Source organism: Canis lupus, chromosome 8 (assembly GCF_011100685.1).
Source record: "Canis lupus familiaris isolate Mischka breed German Shepherd chromosome 8, alternate assembly UU_Cfam_GSD_1.0, whole genome shotgun sequence".
NCBI lineage: Eukaryota > Metazoa > Chordata > Mammalia > Carnivora > Canidae > Canis > Canis lupus.
Genome location: NC_049229.1, coordinates 63,374,124 through 63,392,060, shown reverse-complemented (window position 1 = coordinate 63,392,060; position 17,937 = coordinate 63,374,124). Strand labels below are relative to the sequence as shown.

Below are 17,937 nucleotides of genomic sequence, written 5' to 3'. Positions count from 1 at the left end.
TCCCCTCTGCCTGGGTGCCGGGCACCCACCTGGGCACTGCATACGCTTCATCTGCCAAGAGTCAGGACAAGAGGCATGGCCTTTGTTGGAAGGCCTCCCTTACCCCCTCCTCCCTGCCCCGCCCCTCCTCCACTCCTCCTCCTTGATCCATCCCTCCTCCCACCCCTCTTCCCTGCCCCATCCCTCCTCCCTGATCCACCCCTCTTCCTACCCTTCTTCCCTGATCCATCCCTCTTCCCACCCCTCTTCCCTGCCCCACCCCTCCTCCACTCTTCTTCCCTGATCCATCCCTCTTCCCATCCCTCCTCCCTGATCCATCCCTCTTCCCACTCTTCCTCCCTATCCATCCTTCTTCCCATCCCTCCTCCCTGATCCATCCCTCCTCCCACCCCTCCTCCTGGCCTCATCCTTCCTCCCTGATCCATCCCTCTTCCTACCCCTCCTCCCTGCCCCACCCCTCCTCCACTCTTCTTCCCTGATCCATCCTTCTTCCCACTCTTCCTCCCTGATCCATCCCTCTTCCCATCCTTCCTCCTTGCCCCATCCCTCCTCCCTGATCCACCCCTCTTCCCACCCTTCCTCCCTGATGCATGCCTCCTCTCACCTCTCCTCCCTGCCCCCATCCCTCTTCCACTCCTCTTCCTTGATCCATCCCTCTTCCTACCCCTCCTCCTGGCCCCATCCCTCCTACCTGATCCCATCTTTCCCCTCACTCCTCCTCCCTGCCCCTCCCCCTCCCCCACTGCTTCTCCCTGACCCCACTCATCCTTCTACCTCTCCTCCTTGCCCGGCCTCTTCCCCCCACTCCTCCTCTCCACCCCCTGCCCCGTCTTTGAGTCTGTGCCTCCCAACAGGTAGGGCTTGTACATCCCAGCAGCTGACCCTGCTTCTGGCTCTTAGTAGGGCTTGTGGCATTTAATTTGTGCCTTGAGGATGGAAATAGGAGTCACAGTTACTAAGCACTTGCCTTGGGCAGCCACTGTCCTAGGCTTTCTTGGTGAGTCACTCATGTCAGCCTTCTGCCCCCGGAAGAAGGTTCTAGTAATGACTCCCAAGGGACAAGTGAGAAGGGCCTGCTGGGAGAAGGGGAAATCGGCTGCCTCGTGTGCATGACGCTCAGCGGGGCCTCCAGAGCACCACCCGCATCGCCCGCACTCCTGCTCTGCCCCCAGCGAACGGGCGTTCAATCCGAGAGGGTCCAGGGGCCCGAGTGTGCCGACAGGTGGGGCGAGGCTGAGGGCATCGAGCGAGGAGAGCGGCCGAGGAAGGTGTGCGAGGCTGGTCACTGGGGCCTCAGAGGCCCCATCAAGACAACCGAGCAACAGGCATGAACTGGGGCCTGTTTAGATCCTTCGGGATCTGCCTTTCTCCCAGGGGGAGCCGGCCAGAGGAGCCCGGCCGGCCGTGGGCACCGTAGCCCGCAGAAGATTCTCTGCTGGGGCGCAAAGCACAAGACACCCGATCCTGTCGGGCCAGGCTCTGCCGTTAAATATAGGCCCAGGGGCCCCGAGGGAAGGGCCAGCTGGCCGCCTGCAGGGGCCACAGAGCAGGCCCTGCGTCAACAGAGAAGTCGGCTCCGGGCCCAGGCGGCCAGCGCTGGCGGTGCCCTGTAGCTGAGGCCGCCCCCACCCCGGCGGCCGTGGGGTGTGCCTGGTCACACGCTCTGCAGGGGCCAGGCCAGGAGCTATGACAGTGCAGTTTGGGGCCGATGCTGGCCGGCATCAGGGGTGCCAGGGAAACCAGGAAGTAGGGGACAAAGGGAGAGAGAGAGAGAGAGAGAGAGAGAGAGGAATTTTGAAAATCTGAACCCTGTACTGAGTGACTGTGGGAATGTGTCTTAAAGTCTCTGAGCCTCCACCTACTTAGCTGTGAAATGGGGACGGTCACCCCCCAACCAGGGTGTGCGACAACTCACACCCTCCTTCCCAGGGTCTGCTCAAGCCAGGGGTCCCCAGGGGATCTGGGGGCGGGGTCACGTCCAACACCGTGAGTGTGCATGAGTGGGAATGTGCCTTTGTGCAAAGACCAGCAGCAAACACATTAACTAAACTCCGGCCAACAGCCGTCATTGGAAATTACGTGCGACGAGAGGAATCCCAGGACTCAGAGACCTTCCAAAATCATTCTTATCCCGGTTTTTATTCCTGTTTTGAAAATCCGAATGTAGGCTTGATTTGAATTCCAAGTGACAAGTAGAAATCTTGATCCCAGAGAACAAAGATAACATGGGTGCACCGACTTGTCGCTGCCCATTCTGGTTTCACAGACCGTCCAGAGTTGGGAGGGGCCTGTAGCTTAACAGCACCTTTTCTCCCATTAGGGTTCCAGAGAGGGGAACGATTTGTGTAGGGTCACGCAGAACTTTCCAGAAGAGCCAAGCCCAGCATGCTGGTGGCTAGGTCTGAGCTCTTTTCACTGTGTCGGGTGCCTCTCGCCCCACACATACACACGCACACACACCAACAAAGATATGGACCGTATTTTTAGAAAACAGGAGAGTTCAACAGTTAATTAATATTTTTACAGGACTAGTTCATTTACCAACTGTGGTGCCAGCGGGTGGATTAAGCACACCTCTTTTCTTCACTTAAAGAATGTGAGCTCTGTGGGTGTAGCATGCCTGTGAGCTGAGCATCGTTGGCACACCTGCGTGCGTGTGTCTGCTGGCACCAGCCGCCAGCAGGAGTCTGGCTGGCAGAGCTGAGACCCACCTAGGGTTCCCCCTTTCCTGCTAAATGGAGAAACTCCAACCTCATCATGATCACCAGGGCTGTTCCTTTTGCTTTACTCAAGCTGCAACTGCATTTCCCTCTGCTGGTGATCTTCAGGGCTGGTTTACGAGCCCATTTAATGCACCATTCCCATAACAGTCAAAGGCATTTGAAATCCAAGCCCCCGACCCTCTTGATGGCAGCTATTCCTGAAATCCAAAGCCACCCCCAGGAACGAAGGGGGGCCCCCTGCCTCTTCCCCTCATCTGCTCAGTGCAGACCCACTGGCTTTTTTTCCATCAGGCTTTCTCCATCACAGCTCCGCGGACATTTGGACTGTTTTTTTTTTTTTTTTTAAGATTTTATTTATTTATTCATGAGAAACACACAGAGAGAGGCAGAGACCCAGGCAGAGGGAGAAGCAGGCTCCCTGGGGGGAGTCCAATGTAGGAGTAGGACTCCATCCCAGGACTCCAGGATCAAGCCCTGAGCTAAAGGCAGACGCTCAGCCACCGAGCCACCCAGGCGTCCTGGACATTTGGACTGTTAACTCTACATTGGGGTGACTGTTCTGTGTAGGGTGCTTGTTTCTTTGTTTGAATGTTTATGCTTTGTAGGATGTTTAGAAGCATCCCTGGCCTCTACCTGCTAGATGCCAGTAGCAATGCCCCTTCAACTGTGGCTACCAAAAATGTCTCCAAGAATTAGCAAATGTCCCCTGGGAGGAAATTGTCCCCAGTTAGGAAGCACTGTTTCCAGCCAACCGCCATCCCCTCTGTCTCTACAAGGAAGTTTAAATTAATAACAACCACTAACATTTATAAGTCTTCTTCTAAGAAAGATATACTTTCTTATGAGATTTGGGTACTGAAGGGCACCTGGGTGGCTCAGTGGTTGAACATCTGCTTTCGGCCCAGGGCATGATCCTGGAGACCCAGGATCGAGTCCCACGTCAGGCTCCCGGCATGGAGCCTGCTTCTCCCTCTGCCTGTGTCTCTGCCTCTCTCTCTCTCTCTCTCTCTGTTTGTGTCTCTCATGAATAAATAAATAAAATCGTAAAAAAAGAAAAAGAAAAAGATATCTGTACCGTCATTTTTCCTTCATTTTATAAATCAGGAAGCCAAGGCGCAGAGAGCTTAAGTAAGCTGTCCAAGGCCACACAGCCAGCAAGGGTGGAGCTGGCGGACGACTTCAGAGTCTGGATCTCGGCCACTGGGCTCTGCCGGGAGATCTAGGGCAGTCACCTTACAAGTGGTTCTGTGCTGGGAGTGGCCCCAGCCTGACCCCTTGGAGTGGGAACAACAAGGCGCAATGACACAGACACCCAGACTGCCCGTGCTTGAAGCCACTGGCTGTTCACTGGGGCTTGTGGTCTATTATAAACCACATCCTCCTACCCGAGCATTTCTGGGATTCTCCAGGGGGCAGCAGGCAGCTTAAATGTGCTCATGAGGAGGCCCAGCCTGCCTTCCGGGCTCGTCTCCCTCTGCTGTGGCCGGGTTCCTGCCCATTTGCCCAACAACTTGGGTGCTAGTGTCTGCAGCACAACGTGACCGTCAACCGCTAAGATCCCACTGTCAGCTTGGGAGGGAGGTGTGCGGAAGCCGGGAGTGGGTTTCTGGAAGCTGTGGTCTCCTCAAAGCCTTGGCAGCTCCTATGGCTCTCCAGCTCTGGTTTCCTAGCCTCAGGAAAAGGGTGCTGGAGCAGAGGAACTTCTAGGACCTTCCTGTTCCAACATTCTTTGCTCTTCTCTTTCAGTTCTGTGTGGGACAGGGGCCAGCAGGTGGAGGTGTCACCGTCACCGAGTTTGGGTAAGTCCCAGGAGGGTTCTGAGCCCCCACCTGTGACAGTGGGATGCTGGCTCTTCCCTCAGGGGCAGCCGTGCAGCGGGACACCAGGTCCACCCCCTGCCCACCAGCTCACACCCGTCACACCCACCAGCCCTGCCCTCCTCCTCACAGCAAACCCAGGAACATCCCCAGAGCAGCGGGGCTGGCTGACACCCCTGTAATGTCACATCACTGGCCACTTTGGATTCCCCAGGGAGCAGGGCCGGGGTGAAACCGATGCCTGGGAGCAGGCCACTGCCCTTCAGCAGCCAAATCAGTAACAGCTGCATGTGTGCAGCAGCCACCGCACTCCCCGTGAGCTCTGCCTCCAGAGTGGCGGCACCAGGGACTGCATTTGAGAGGCATTTGCCTTACCCTCTTCACTGCAGTTATAGAAGGAATGGGTCTGAGATCTGGCCTCAGCTCTGGCCAGATGATGAGGGGGCAGCCAGGAGCTGCTGCGGCCAGCAGGGCATATGACGCCCAACACAGCCAGTGGCTCATCCCTGGGAAGGAGGATGGGTGGTAGGGTCTGCGTGCTGGTCTCGTTTGGGAGAGTCCTTTCTCTCCTACCAAAGGGCGATAGGAAGCTCCCAGCCCTGCTATGGATACAGTGATGTTCACAAAACACCTGCTCCCAGCAGCTCACTCGGGTTTACCTTTGTTTCTGAGTTCCCAAGGGCGACTCAGGCCCAGTGAGACCAGGCTCTGGAGGGGGCCACGTGACCTGACCAGCTAATAGGGCCAGCAGCCTCTGGGATGGGTCAGCCCAATGAGGCCCACCGGCTGCCTGAGCTCATCTGGCCATGGGAGATGCCCTCGCCTCCCACACAGCCCCCTGCAGGTAGCAGGTACAGAGGAAGAAGTCCTAAGGACTCATCATCTCCTGAGTCCTGAGCCCCAGGTGAGCTCTTTGAGCCCCGGATCTCATCTCACCCCCTAATAGCCATTGGAAAGTGGAGTCATCTCTCTCATTTTTCTCAGAAGATGAAACAGATTCAGTGAGGTGTGGGGCTGTGGCCAGGATCCCGCAGCAGGTGAGGAATAGGCGGGGATTATCTGGTACTGGTTCCCATGCTAGAGACAGGATGGTGTGGTGCTAACTGGGATTGCATGTGGGTGGCATCTCCCAACAAGGAAGATACCATCTGCACAAGGTTGGCCAAGCAGATCCCAGCCATTTGGGACCGACCCTCTCCTACCAGGCCCGGGACACCCTCTGGGGGTCAAGACATCCACTGGAGAAAGTCAGAACCCTCACCTCGATGGTCCTGGACTCCGGGGTTTCTGCAGCCGATGGGTCTTTCCCAGGAGCTGAAAGCCAGGAGGGTGCAAGATGGCCTTACTCTGCACTTCTTTTTTTTTAAAGATTCTATTTATTTATTTATTAGACACACACACACACAGAAAGAGAGAGAGAGAGAGAGAGGCAGAGACACAGGCAGAAGGAGAAGCAGGCTCCATGCAGGGAGCCTGATATGGGACTCGATCCCGGGACTCCAGGATCACGCCCTGGGCCGAAGGCAGTGGTAAACCACTGAGCCACCCAGGGATCCCCTTACTCTGCACTTCGGAGCAGGAGTAGCTCAGCGCCGCCAGCTGGGGATGGTCGCTGGTTTGCACGAGGGGTTTAGAGCAGGGAGCGGTGAGGCTGGCTGAGCCCATGGTCCTGCCGTTTCTTTCTGTCCTGACCACTCTCGTGTGAAGGATCAGTTGTGACTCAGGTAGGCCCCAGCCGGCTTCAGGAGCACCGTGTCCCAGGCCTGGACTTGTACCACAGATCCGCTCGTTTTGATGGGAACCCTTGTAAGATCCCACGATTCCTCCCCTTACATGCATTTGGGGCATTGGAGAGAATAGGGCTGAACCAGGCAGCCGCTGACTGGTCCCTCGGGGCCCTCATCCTAGTGGGTGTCACCCCTATGTGTAGGGTGTTGATAGGGCATGAGGCTGGCCTGCCCCTTTCTCCTGAGGGGTAAGGGCTCTGTCCCGACGCCACTCTTTAGAAATGGGAAGGTGGCCTGTCTTCTCTCCCTGGAGCCCATGTACCTGGGAGGGTGAGGGGATCCGGATTGGTCCAGAGGAAAGTACAACCTGCCACACATCAGAGGACACGGTGCCCACTTTAAAGAAAGGAAGAGAAGTTGGATGTGGCTCTGCGTTCTCCTTGGTCCCTTCCTTCCCTTTCCATAGATCTGCCTTCTTCCCTCCCGGGACTTGGCCTCCGTGGGCCCCCCCACCTCACCCCCCCCCACCGCTCTCTGCCCTTTGTCCACCCCTCCCATTTAGGATGCTGTCCAGGTTGAGAACTGGACTCTTGTCTGTTCCTCATCTCTTGAAACCAAAATAAACTAATATCAAGAGGCAGCCAGGGCAGAGGTCCAGGATGCCAAGGCCACGGGGGTGTTTATTTTAGCAGGTGATATTCCATCGCTGGGTCAGAGCTGTCCCAGGACTTGGCACTGACCCACATCTCAGCTCCCTCCTCTCTACTTAGCTGACTCCTCCTCTCCCCACTCTCTCTTTCTCTCCTTCCTGGAAGAGGTGTCATTGTCATAGGGAAATGTGCTGGCATTGGCGTCCTCTCTGGGCCCTGCTAGGTGTAGGGCTCTATGAGCGGCCTCCCCATCACATGTATACGCACACGTGTGTGCATGCCCGCGAGCATACACACGTACACATACCTCTATTTATGGGAATTCAGATTAAAATAAACAAGGAGAGAAGCCTGGAAGGGATAGGCCGTGTGTGTGTGTGTGTGTTCCGTTTGCAAAATTCGACTGAGCTGTACACATAGGTACACTTTTTCTGTGTATGTAATGCTCTAATAAAAAGTTTTAAGAAATCAGTAGTGTTCAGGCCTTGACTCAGATGAATTCATAAGAATGTCTGGGGTAGAGGGGCGCCTGGGTGGCTCAGCCCGTTAAGTATCTGAGTCTTGATTTCGGTTCAGGTCACGATCTCAGGGTCGTGGGATTGAACCCCGTGCCAGGCTCTGCACTCAGAGGGAGTCTGCTTAAGATTCTCTCTCTCTCCCCTCTCCGTCCCTCCCCCCACTCTCTCTGTCTCCTCTCTAAAAAATGAAAATAATAATAATAGTAGTAAAGAATCTCCAGGGTAGACTCCAGCAGATGCAGGTTTAATAGGATTCCACTACGCAGCTCCAGGCAGGAGCTGTCGCGTCAGCCCAGGCTGTTTGTTCCGCAGAGAAGCAGCCTGTGGTGTCAACAGACAGGCCAACCTGCCTTTGGCTTGGGCTTTGTGGACTTTGACCACAGCATCAAGCCTCTCAGCTGGGATGAGTCAGGATCAGGGTAAAAGCAAATGTTCACCAACCTACCTCCGTAACGTTGTGGAGTTAGTTCCTTGTTCTGCTCCAACATGCGGATTCCCCGTTACACGGGGCAGGGTGGCCGGGGGCGGTGGGTGGCTGTGGCTAAAGGCACCGCTTTCTGTATTAGGCAGTTGCGGTTCAGACCTAAACCGTCTCTTATACATCATGAGATTACGGACAAGTTCCCCAACCCCCTGAGCCTCAGTCTCCGCATCTGTGAAATGGGGGTGATGACAGCACCTGCCAGGAAGGTTGTGTGGGTACAGAAAAATGATGCCATTTTTTTAAGAATGTATTTTTATTTAAATTTGATTAGTTAACCTCTAGTGTATCATTAGTTTCAGAGGTAGAGGTCAGTGATTCATCCATTGCTTTCAGCACCCAGTGCTCATCACATCACGTGCCCTCCTTAATGCCCGTCACCCAGTTACCCCATCCCCCCACCGAGCAGTGATGCCATTTATTCGTGGAAGCGTGCCTGGCCAGCCCCTGCCCCTGCTGGCCACACCCAATGCACTTTCTATTCCCTGTGACTCTCTACCCACAATTTAGGCTCTTGATGTTCAAAAACTGATTGAAGGCATAAGGCAACGGGATTTGGACTGTGAGTTTCTCTAGCTCTCTCGACCATAAGAGGTTTGTCTGGATTGGGAGGGAGAGGTAAGGCAAGGGGCCACCTGAGAAGGGATGCTGTGCCTGCCCACTGCCCACCCCTCCCAGGCCAAGTCTGGAGAGGGGGTCTGGATAGAGAGCAGAGGGACCTGTGCCCCACCCCCGGCGGGGAGCCCATGAAACAGCAGGACCACAGGGATGCACTCCACGGGATCCACTGGAACCTCTAGCTGCCGAGGAAAATCCCCAAATGGTAGAAAGAACTGGGTGGCCCCTCATTGCCCTTCTCTCACACCCTCACCATGGCACAGGGGTCTGGCAGGGGCTGAGCATGAGCTAACCTTGAGGGGCCACCAACCTCAGCAGCCTGGGGGGTGGGGCAGCTGGGATGATGCATAAGTTGGCAGGTGCCAGAGCAAGTAACTCTCTCCCGAGACAGCTCGGGACTGATCGTGTCCTCCAGTCCCCAGCACCAGGTCAGACGTCCAGAACCTCCACCAGAACCCAGGGTACCCTGCCTTCACTGAGATTTATTTCTAGGTGGAATATTCCAAGAGGCTGTAAAGGCATCCCGAGGCTCTCCCGAGTTGGACTTGATAAGAAATCACGCTATGGGATCATAAACCCAATACCCTCCATGGGGAATGGGCTTTTAAAATGGAAATTATTTTCCATTTGGAAGAACAGACCAGGTGGCATTCCCAGCCCCCTCCCTCACCCCAGCCTGTGGGGCTGCAAGTGTCTGGCAGCGTGCCAGGAGCATCCTGGATGCCCAGTGAGTGTGTCTGCGGGTGTTGTCTGTGCCCCATGGTGACATTTTGTGCCATTCGATCTATTCCGGAAACAGGGGCTTTCTTCCCTGGCCCTGGAGGAAGGCTTCCCTCCGCCGGTGCGGCTGCCAGGGCTTGTGCACGTGCTGGTTTGTCTGTCTGCTTATCTGTCGCCTTGCCTTTTGCAGCGCAGCCCCACCCTGGCATCCCTGGCATCCCTGAACCTCCAAGCAGGCTCTGGGGGGGGGGGGGCACACTCAGCCGGGGTCTGCCCAAGCTGCTTACCCTCAACCCAGACACGCTCCCCTCTGGCTCCTTCCCTCTCCTCCTGTCCATCCCCTGCCTCCCTGCCCCCCCCCCACCTTCCCCTGGCCTCCCTCTTCTGTCTCTGCGTTCCCACGCTCCCCTTTCCATCCCGGGATAATCCCAGGGTCCCTCTCCCGTTGCTGCCCTCTTTTCCCCCATGATCTCTTCTCTCCTCTCGCATGCATGCCCGACGCCCGCCCCTCCTGCACCTCTGCCCTTCCTTCTCCCTCTCCATCACCTCTTCGCACCCTGCTTCTCCTGCGCCCCAGCATCCCCCGCTCTGTCTCCTGGGCTCCCAGCTCCGGCGGCCCACCCTCCCTCCCCCTCTCTGTGTCTCTCTCCCTCCCATCTCTCTCCTCTCTCGCTCCCTCCCGGGGAGTTCCAGAAACATACCCATATATGGCCTCCGTGTCAAGGATCACGGATGAGGACGTCACGTGAGGGCCGTGCTCCGAGATGCTCTCTGCCGCGAGGTCCCTAATTGACGCACCGTGGAGGGGCTGCGGGCGGCGGGCGGCCTCCCCCGGGCGATCTCCAAACAGGACATTCGAGATGCACAACATCTTATAGTTTGGCTTGCCATCGCGGGTCATGCGGTGGGCCCGAAATAAACTCCCTGCTTCAAAGGAAAGCATTTCAGAACTGCCTGGCAGAGGAGCCAGGAGCCTCAGGGCCAGGGCAGAAGGAAAACTCAGGGAGCATGTTCTGAGTTCAGACACCCTCAAGAAAACCCTTTTTAGTACCCCTGAACTGTGTGCCCCTGTTTCAGAGCCTAACAGGTAATGCATGCTTTCAACCTTCTTCCACGGACTTCGAGAAAGATTGTTTGGCTGGGACTTAACCACTGCACTGCTTGTCTGTGACTCCTTATCGTCAAGACTACTTGCTTGCACCTTTCTCTCTCTCTCTCTCTCTCTCTCTCTGTCTCTCCTGTCTCTTGGGTTATGAAGCATGCTGGGGGGACACTTTGGACCTGGGGGGGACAGAGAATCAGCCGGTACGCATGCACTTATGCATTCTCCTGGAGGACGCTCGCCTCAGAATATCACCCGCTGTGCACTTCTAAACATGGAAACGGGACGGGTTTAGCAGTGGAGCTCTTGTGGGTTCCGTGGGCCTTGGGCAGTATCTGAGGGGGACAGGTGAGTTTCAGGAAGGCTCTTAGGTCAGGTGAATAGGGAGCTAGGTTTATGCACGTGGGCATCAATGTGCTGCGGTGTTTCTGGAGTGCGTCTGCGTGCACAGTTTTGTGGGGCGAGAGCAGCCAGGTGCGTGGTGAGCTGTACCTGCAACTGTTTGGGGCTCAGGGGAGGAAATTAGTCTGCAGAGACTGTGACACAATGTAAAGAGTGAGAGACAATGTTATGTAACAATGCGCTTCGGGAGGGCCCGGATGGGAGACCAGCCCCTGTGCGCATGTGTGCGTGTGTGTGCATGTGCATGTGTGCGTGCGTGTGTGTGTGTGTGTGTGAGAGAGACAGAGACAGAGAGACAGAGAGACAGAGAGTCCATGAGGACATATCCAGGGAGGAGATAGCTTTTGAAAAGCTGGGTGGATGTCCCCAGGCGGAGTGGCAGAGAAAGGGCCCTCCAGGTGGAAGGGCAGCTTGGACAAAAGTCAGCAAGTCAGGGTGGATCTGGGGTGACAGTGGAAAATGCACAGTGGCTATAACAAAGGGTCATGAGGCTGAGAAGTGGGGGCAAAACTGGCAGGGAGAGGAGGGAAGCCAGAGGGAGATGCAGCTCCCACCAGGCCAGGCAAGAGGATGGAACACTTTTGGATTGTTTTTGAGCAAAGGGGGTGCAGGTGGGATCTGACTTCAGGTGGCTCCTCGGAAACCAGGGGAATGGCCTGGAAGGGGGTGGGGGAAGAGAACCAGACAAAGGATGGAGACATGAGGCGTGGGGAGGCCAAGCCCCCCATCCCACCCCCACCCCCCACCCCCGCCGTGCAGGAAGGACAGCACAGCTCTCCTCACATAAGGGAAAGCTGGGGTGTGAGACAGGGGTGGAGAGAGCCCCAGGGCACAGGCAGAGGCAGCTGGGGCCAGCAGAGCAACCACACTCCCTGCCCTCTGCAGCGGAGGCCGGGGGCAGAGCACAGCCAGCAGCCAGCGGCAGATGCTCCAGTCACTTCCAAAACAGTTGGATGGGTCCCGACAGCTGGTGGCAGGCCTGTTTACAGCTCGGCCTCCCCCGGGAGCTGGCAGCGGCCCCCGCCTGGCGCTGTTCTTGTTTGCATCATCCACTCTTGCACAAACAGACCCGGCTGTGAGTCCTGGGATACTCTGCCCCCGGGGACCTTACAATTCATAACGTGGCCATCAGTCCCCGTGAGCATTCATCGGGCAGTGACTGTGAGGCAGGCACTGGCCCCGTGCTTCAGGCGGTTGCTCTCGTGGACTCTTCTCAAGGGTATCCTGAGTTAGCCGTGATCGTTACTCCCACTTTCCAGATGTGAAAACTGAGTTTCTGAGAGGTTCAGGGTCTTGCCTGGAGCCAGACAGCTAGGAGGTGTTGGGAGTTGGGGATCAGATCCTGGCCTCTTGGCCTCCAGCGTCCACACTCAAGGCCATGGCCCCCTTGGGGCCCAGCCCAGCAGTAAACAGACCTGTCCCTGGCACAGTCAGGGTATCATAAGGTCCCCGCATATTGTGGACAGACTAGATCCATCCAAGAGAGTTTTCCCAAAGGAGGCACAAAAATATCTCTGGACCCGCCCAATGTCCTTCCCACGTCTGAGCTGCAGGGGGGTCAGGCTGCCCAGAGGAGGTGGTGGTCACAGGCCTGGTTTTTCTTATTATCCTTAACCCCTTCTTTGGACTAATTAATGTCCAAATATCAGTTAATGTCCGGGAATATCAGTGAGGCCCTTACAAGTGCTGCAGCTGAGGGAAATGTTCTGGAGAAGTGGTGTTGATATAAAAGTGAACTGACTCCTAATTTGCCTGATTTTTTTAAAGAAAGGGACACAAAGGAGAGGGTTGGAAAAAGAGGGAGGAGAAAAAGATGGAAATCAAGGCAGGAGACAGGGGGAAAAAACAGAAAAGAGAAAGCTGTTGGTGTGATCCCAATTCAGAGATTTCCAGCCAGTCCTGAGGTTGGGCCCAGGTGAGAGGAGCCAGGCCGGAAGGACTCTTCTGTCCTGCTAAACCTTCCCACTTTGCAGCCTGGAGCTGGAGCTTCCAGAACCCACCTGTCCTGGTGCCCAGGGAAGGGAGTGGAGGCTCAGACCTGCACCAGACGCCCTGCCCCTCCTTACGCATCCCCCAGGCTGCCCCCACAGATGACCCCCTGGCATTCAGCAAGCCCTAGGCAGAAACTGGGACCTGGAATCCGGCACCTCAACCTGTATGTGGCTGAGCCCCAAGCCCCGTTGATGGGCCTGGCTAACAGCAGAGGAAGGACAGGGAGAGAGGGTCAGGAGGGGCGTGGAGGGGCGGGCTGGGCAGGAGGTGAGAACCCTCCATTTGGGAGGCTGAGGCACCCAGACCTGGAGTTTCAATCACTTGGGGCCCAAAGCAATAAAATAGAAGTATTTGTTGATGCCTCTCGGAGCAGCTGCTCAAGGCACTGCCTCAGATCGCAGACCTTTGGGCCTGCGTGGGATTGACGTGTCTCCCTGGGAAAGAGTGTTTTTCCACATTAAAAAAAAAAAAAACAGAAGAAAGATTTTTTCCCCTTGTTTTTCCTACCTCCCTCCTCCTCACCCTCTCTCCTCCTGTTTTGGGTGGCTCCTTCAGTGATGCCAACACATCAACTACCTAGAGACTCGCTGCCAGGGTCCCTGGAGCGATGCACGATTCAGAGATTCAGGTCAGCAGGGGGTAACTCACCTCCACTACAGATGCAGTCCCAGGCGCCCCCAACCCATCCCATGTGCAGAGTCCGGGGGCATGGGCTGAGGGGGAGCACAGCCAGCTTTGGACAGGTTCAAATCTCCGTCCTCACCTCCCAACTAGGTGACCCTGAGCCAGTCCAGACACCTTCCCTGGGGCCTCAGGTTCCCCTCCATACAATGGGGAGAGTGCCTGTATTGGGGGGTGGGGGGTGGCTGAGGACTGCTGCTTGGAGCAGTTGCCCTCAGTAACTTCCAGCAATCCTGGCCCAACCTGGGAAGCCTGAAAGTCCTGGCCTGAGGGAAGCCAAGGAGCTTGTAAGCAGGCATCAAAGGGTCTGGGATTAGCAGAGCTGGGAGGGGCTTCTTCGAATCTTTAGAGCCTGAACAAAAGGGCCAGACTCCCAGCAGCTGCGGGCCTGCCAGCACTGCCCCACTGCAAAAACCTACCCTGGGGCTTTGACCTGAGCCCCCCCTGGGGCCCAAGCAAGGTGGTCTGGATTCCACTCCCCATCTCCCGGAGGCTGCTCACCTCTTCTCCGGAGTAAGTGACCCCTGGCCACTGCCCTGAATATGCGCGTCAGAGGGTCTGATGAAAACCGGCAGAGGCCCGAGGCCCGTTCTCAACCCACCAAGCCAATTGCAACTCAGTCTTTCCATCTGCACAATGGGAAGAGTCCTACCCCAGCCCCGCCAGTACTGAGAGGGTCAAATGGTGCAGTGCAGGAAAAAGACCACAAGTGCCAGATGTTTTTATGGTTGGGATCTTAAAACAGTAAGACCCAGGAAGGGGAGAGAACATTTTAAATGGTTCACAGCCACGAGCCCTCCAGCTAGACGTGTTTCCATAGATTTTCTAAGGCCCCTCTGCAGCCTGGGGGAACGGCAGATCCGAGAGAGAAGTTTTGACAGAAACGTACTGGACTTTGCGAGGAGGAGGGTCAAGCCTTCAGTGGGACTCGGGCCCTTCCTCAGACCCACAGAACCAGCCCAGGACTCTGCTGTCGGTTACATGGTGTGAGGACGGGGATCAAGTCAGAGAGGCAGCCCCTAGTCTCCTCCTTGTCAGTTCTCCCCTGGTATGGCTCAGTTTCCTCATCTGTAGAATGGGACCAAAACCCCTACCGAAGATTTGTCTCGTGCCTCAAACTAACAACGCATGTGAGACCATAAATGCTTCACGAGGGAAGGCGGCGGTGTGTGGTGTTCGGCAAACACCCATTGGGACCTATGGTGATAGATGGGTCCGAACGGCAGTGCATCATGTAAGAGCTAAGCTGAATGGTCCACGCTCCCCTCCCACACCTGAGAGACCCACGTGGACCCTACCTGGAGTACTTCCGTGGCACCTACCGCATGCCTGGAGCTGGTAAATGAACTAAGTGTCACTGAACACCCACTACTATCATTCGTAGGCGGCCCCCCCCCACGTATAATTCAAGCCCGGGACTAATCCAGACCAGGACAGTGCACGGATGGGTTGTCACTCCTTCCAAGCCCCTAGGACAGCAGGAGGCGTGAGCAGGAAGAGAGGAGGGGGAGGGAGGCCCCGGGGAGCAGAGGTGTGGCATTAGGGGGCAGAAGCCATCCTGCACCCAGGCTGCTTTGGGGAACACCTGGAGACCCCTCCCACCCTCCCCCTCCTTCACTCCCTCCTTCCCTCCCAGCGCCTGACCCCATTCCTGGCCCCTGCTCAGAGGGGTCTGCGGGGTCCCAGGGCACCCCCCCAGGACAGGCTGGGGACCCCCAGCCACGGCTTCACCTCCTGAGCCCAGCCGGCAAGAGAAGGCCAGCTTGCTGTTGCTGCCTCTCTTTTCAAACGGAGGAGAACGTAGGAGAATCGGAGGAGAATGTAGGGGAATCCAAACCCGTGAGGAGGGAGCCTCCTGGGAAACCGCCGGCTGGGAGGCTGGGAGGCTGGGAGGCTGGGAGGCTGGGAGCGAGGTCCAAGGATGGTCCCAGCAGAGGTAACTCAGAGCAGAGAATCACAGTATCTTGAGAGCCGTTGCATGACATTAGCTGACTGTCATGGGCCACTGGCCACGTGCCGAGGGCTGTTCTCCACTGTGAATGTGTCACCTCATTCAGCTGGCGACAGTCCCGCGGGCTGCGTTATCTTCCCGTCCCCATTTTACAGATGCGCCAAGTGAGGCACAGCCGGTAGGGGGCAGAGCCAGGGTCAGACCCAGCCAGTGGGACACCAGAGCTACACCACCTGCCCGGCATGGTGATCTTCTCCATAACAGCTGTGCTTCCAAGGTTTGACATTCATTCATTTGCTCACTCATTCACTCATTCATTCATTCAGCATTTAATATACATCTACTGTGTAAGGGGCCTTGGGTTGTATCCTGGGCTCATGACACGGATTGTGACACAGTCCTGCAACTTAGAAGTTTCTGGATTCTGTGGGGGGGGGGGGGGGGATAGGCCCAGAGCAGGCCTCAGACATCAGATCAAGGAGGCTTCCTGGTGGAGGAGATGCTGGAACTGCATCTGGAAGAATGACTAGCCAGGTGACAGGCAAGAGGGATGGGAAAGCAGATGAGCAGCGCTCCGTCCACACACAGCCTGAGGACAGGAAGGGGCTCGTCCAGGCTCACTGTCTCGACCCAGGTCCCTGGCTAAGGGGGAGCCCGGTGTGCCGGAGGACGGCCGTCACTTCTCCTCCTTGCCTCCTCCATGCCCTCCCAGCCATGCCCCCACCATCAGTTTTCCCATAAGACATTCTGGGAGCCACTCGTCCCCCTACAGCCCCCAGAGAGCCCTAGAGACCCCACCCCATCCATGCACAGGAGCCTGGCCCCACTGCCGTCTTCCAGGCAGACCCTGGCTGTCAGCCTGGCCAGGACTCGTGGGAAGGGAAGGAACCAGGCAGTAGGGGGAGGAAGGACCACTTTTCCAGTGCTAATCCTCGGCACAGCCCTCAAAGGGCCCAAGTTTCCTATGGCCATTTCACAGATGTAGAAACTGAGGCCCAACTTAAAGGAGCATTGACTCTGGATAGACCCAGTACTGCTCTGTGTGTTTCGCCCGAGCTAACTCAAAGAACTGTCACAGTCACTGTTGTCCCATTTTACAGAGGCCCCCTGTGGGGACGATTCACTGGAGTCAATGCTTGGGACACTGCAAAGGAAGTAAGGGTGGAGCCCCCAGAGGCCCTAAGGGTGGCCCTGGTCTCCCCATTCCAAGCGGGCCTTGGACTTGCTGCCCTTGAACTCTGCTCCCTCTGCAGGCCCCCCGCTTGCCTGGGCACAGCCACCGGCCTCCTGCTTTCTCTGGGAAAGGACTATTTTTTTTTTTTATCCCATTCAGCCTCCTAAAGGGTCCCTAGGAACTGCTGGCCTCTCTCCAGGACTCTGGCCTAGAAGGTGGCCCAGCCCCAGGCAGAGGCCTCAGAAATCAAGCTGGGCAGCGTGCAGAGCGTGCAGAGGAGGGAACTGAGGCCAAAGGAAGGACAGGGCATCGCCCAGGATACCGCCCCTCCCTCTGACATGACAAAGGCAACCTCACTATGTCCATTTCATAGATGGACAATCTGAGATTCTCCAGATCACAGAGTGAATAACCCGCAAAGCTGGGACTTGAACTTGGTCAAGCTGACCCCACAGGCTGCTTTAGAACTGCCCCTTGGGCTGCGACCAGACAGCCCCAGCCACCTCCACAAGAGTTGGGCCCCTGTGTCCCTGGCAGGTGTGCCCGCCTGTGAGTGTACTGGCCCAGTGATGGGGAGGCCCCTCGTATCACATACAACTGGTCGGACCTGGAGCTCACCCTGGGCACACCTGAGTCCTTGATTCTACTTACTGGTGTCTCCATTTTGCACATGTGGGAACTAAAGATTCACGACTCACCCAAGGACCCTCACCCTCAGTGGCCGAGGATCTCAGTGGGAAAAGCAAGAGATGCCTGGTCTCACAGCAGGGAGGGATAATTCGCCCTCTCCAAGGCAGAGACCCTCTCCCTCAAGGTCTCTCTAAGGTCATCTCCCTCCCTCACCTGTCTGTGTGCACCTTCCTCTGGGTAGGACTCAATGGGGACTCAGTGCACAGGTGAAGGCCAGGTGGCCGGGCTGGCTGAGGATGGCAATGGTACCCCTGCCCGCTCAGAGCCCAGGTGTGGGCCAGTTGCTTGGATTGTTTTCCTGGAATTCCCAGAAGGAGCCCTGGGGTTCCAAATCCCAGCTTTCCAGCTCTCTGTCCATGTGCAAACCTTTCCCTTCCCCTCCTCGAACCCTAACTGCCTCCTCTGTAAAATGGGAGCAATCACATAGGGGCATCAGGTCCTCTCAGAAGGAGCGGAGGTGTAGAAGAATTAATGTCAATTCAACAGAAAACAATCCTACCTTCTAGAGCTGTTGTCAGGGCCGTGCCATGAAATGACTGACAAGCAGGAAAGTCTCTGGATGCCCTCAGACCCGTGGGGCAGGGCCTGCTGAGTCTGGAATTGTAGGAGATTGACTGTTACCTAGTTCCTCCCACAGGCATCTGGTCAGGGAAGGGGCAAGGTAGCCAGTGCTGTCCTTATGCCCCTGATC

General features: G+C 56.5%; 1 protein-coding gene and 1 long non-coding RNA gene across 3 annotated transcripts in view; one reads left to right on the top strand and one right to left on the bottom strand.

Annotated features, from left to right (window-relative positions):
* Positions 1-5,976: 5,976 nt before the first annotated feature.
* LOC106559134 lies at positions 5,977-10,230 on the bottom strand. The gene is made up of 4 exons (XR_005363714.1): positions 9,956-10,230; positions 7,881-8,114; positions 6,590-6,663; positions 5,977-6,303 (listed from the first exon to the last, which is right to left on the bottom strand). It is a non-coding gene; the product is annotated as an uncharacterized LOC106559134 (long non-coding RNA).
* The window catches only part of ASB2 (ankyrin repeat and SOCS box containing 2), a 43,355-nt gene continuing 35,619 nt past the window's right edge, over positions 10,202-17,937 (top strand). For both annotated transcript variants that reach the window (XM_038545603.1, XM_038545602.1), the window contains exon 1: positions 10,202-10,341. The gene's annotated coding sequence lies outside the window, so the exon portion shown is untranslated. The remainder of the gene's footprint in view (positions 10,342-17,937) is intronic.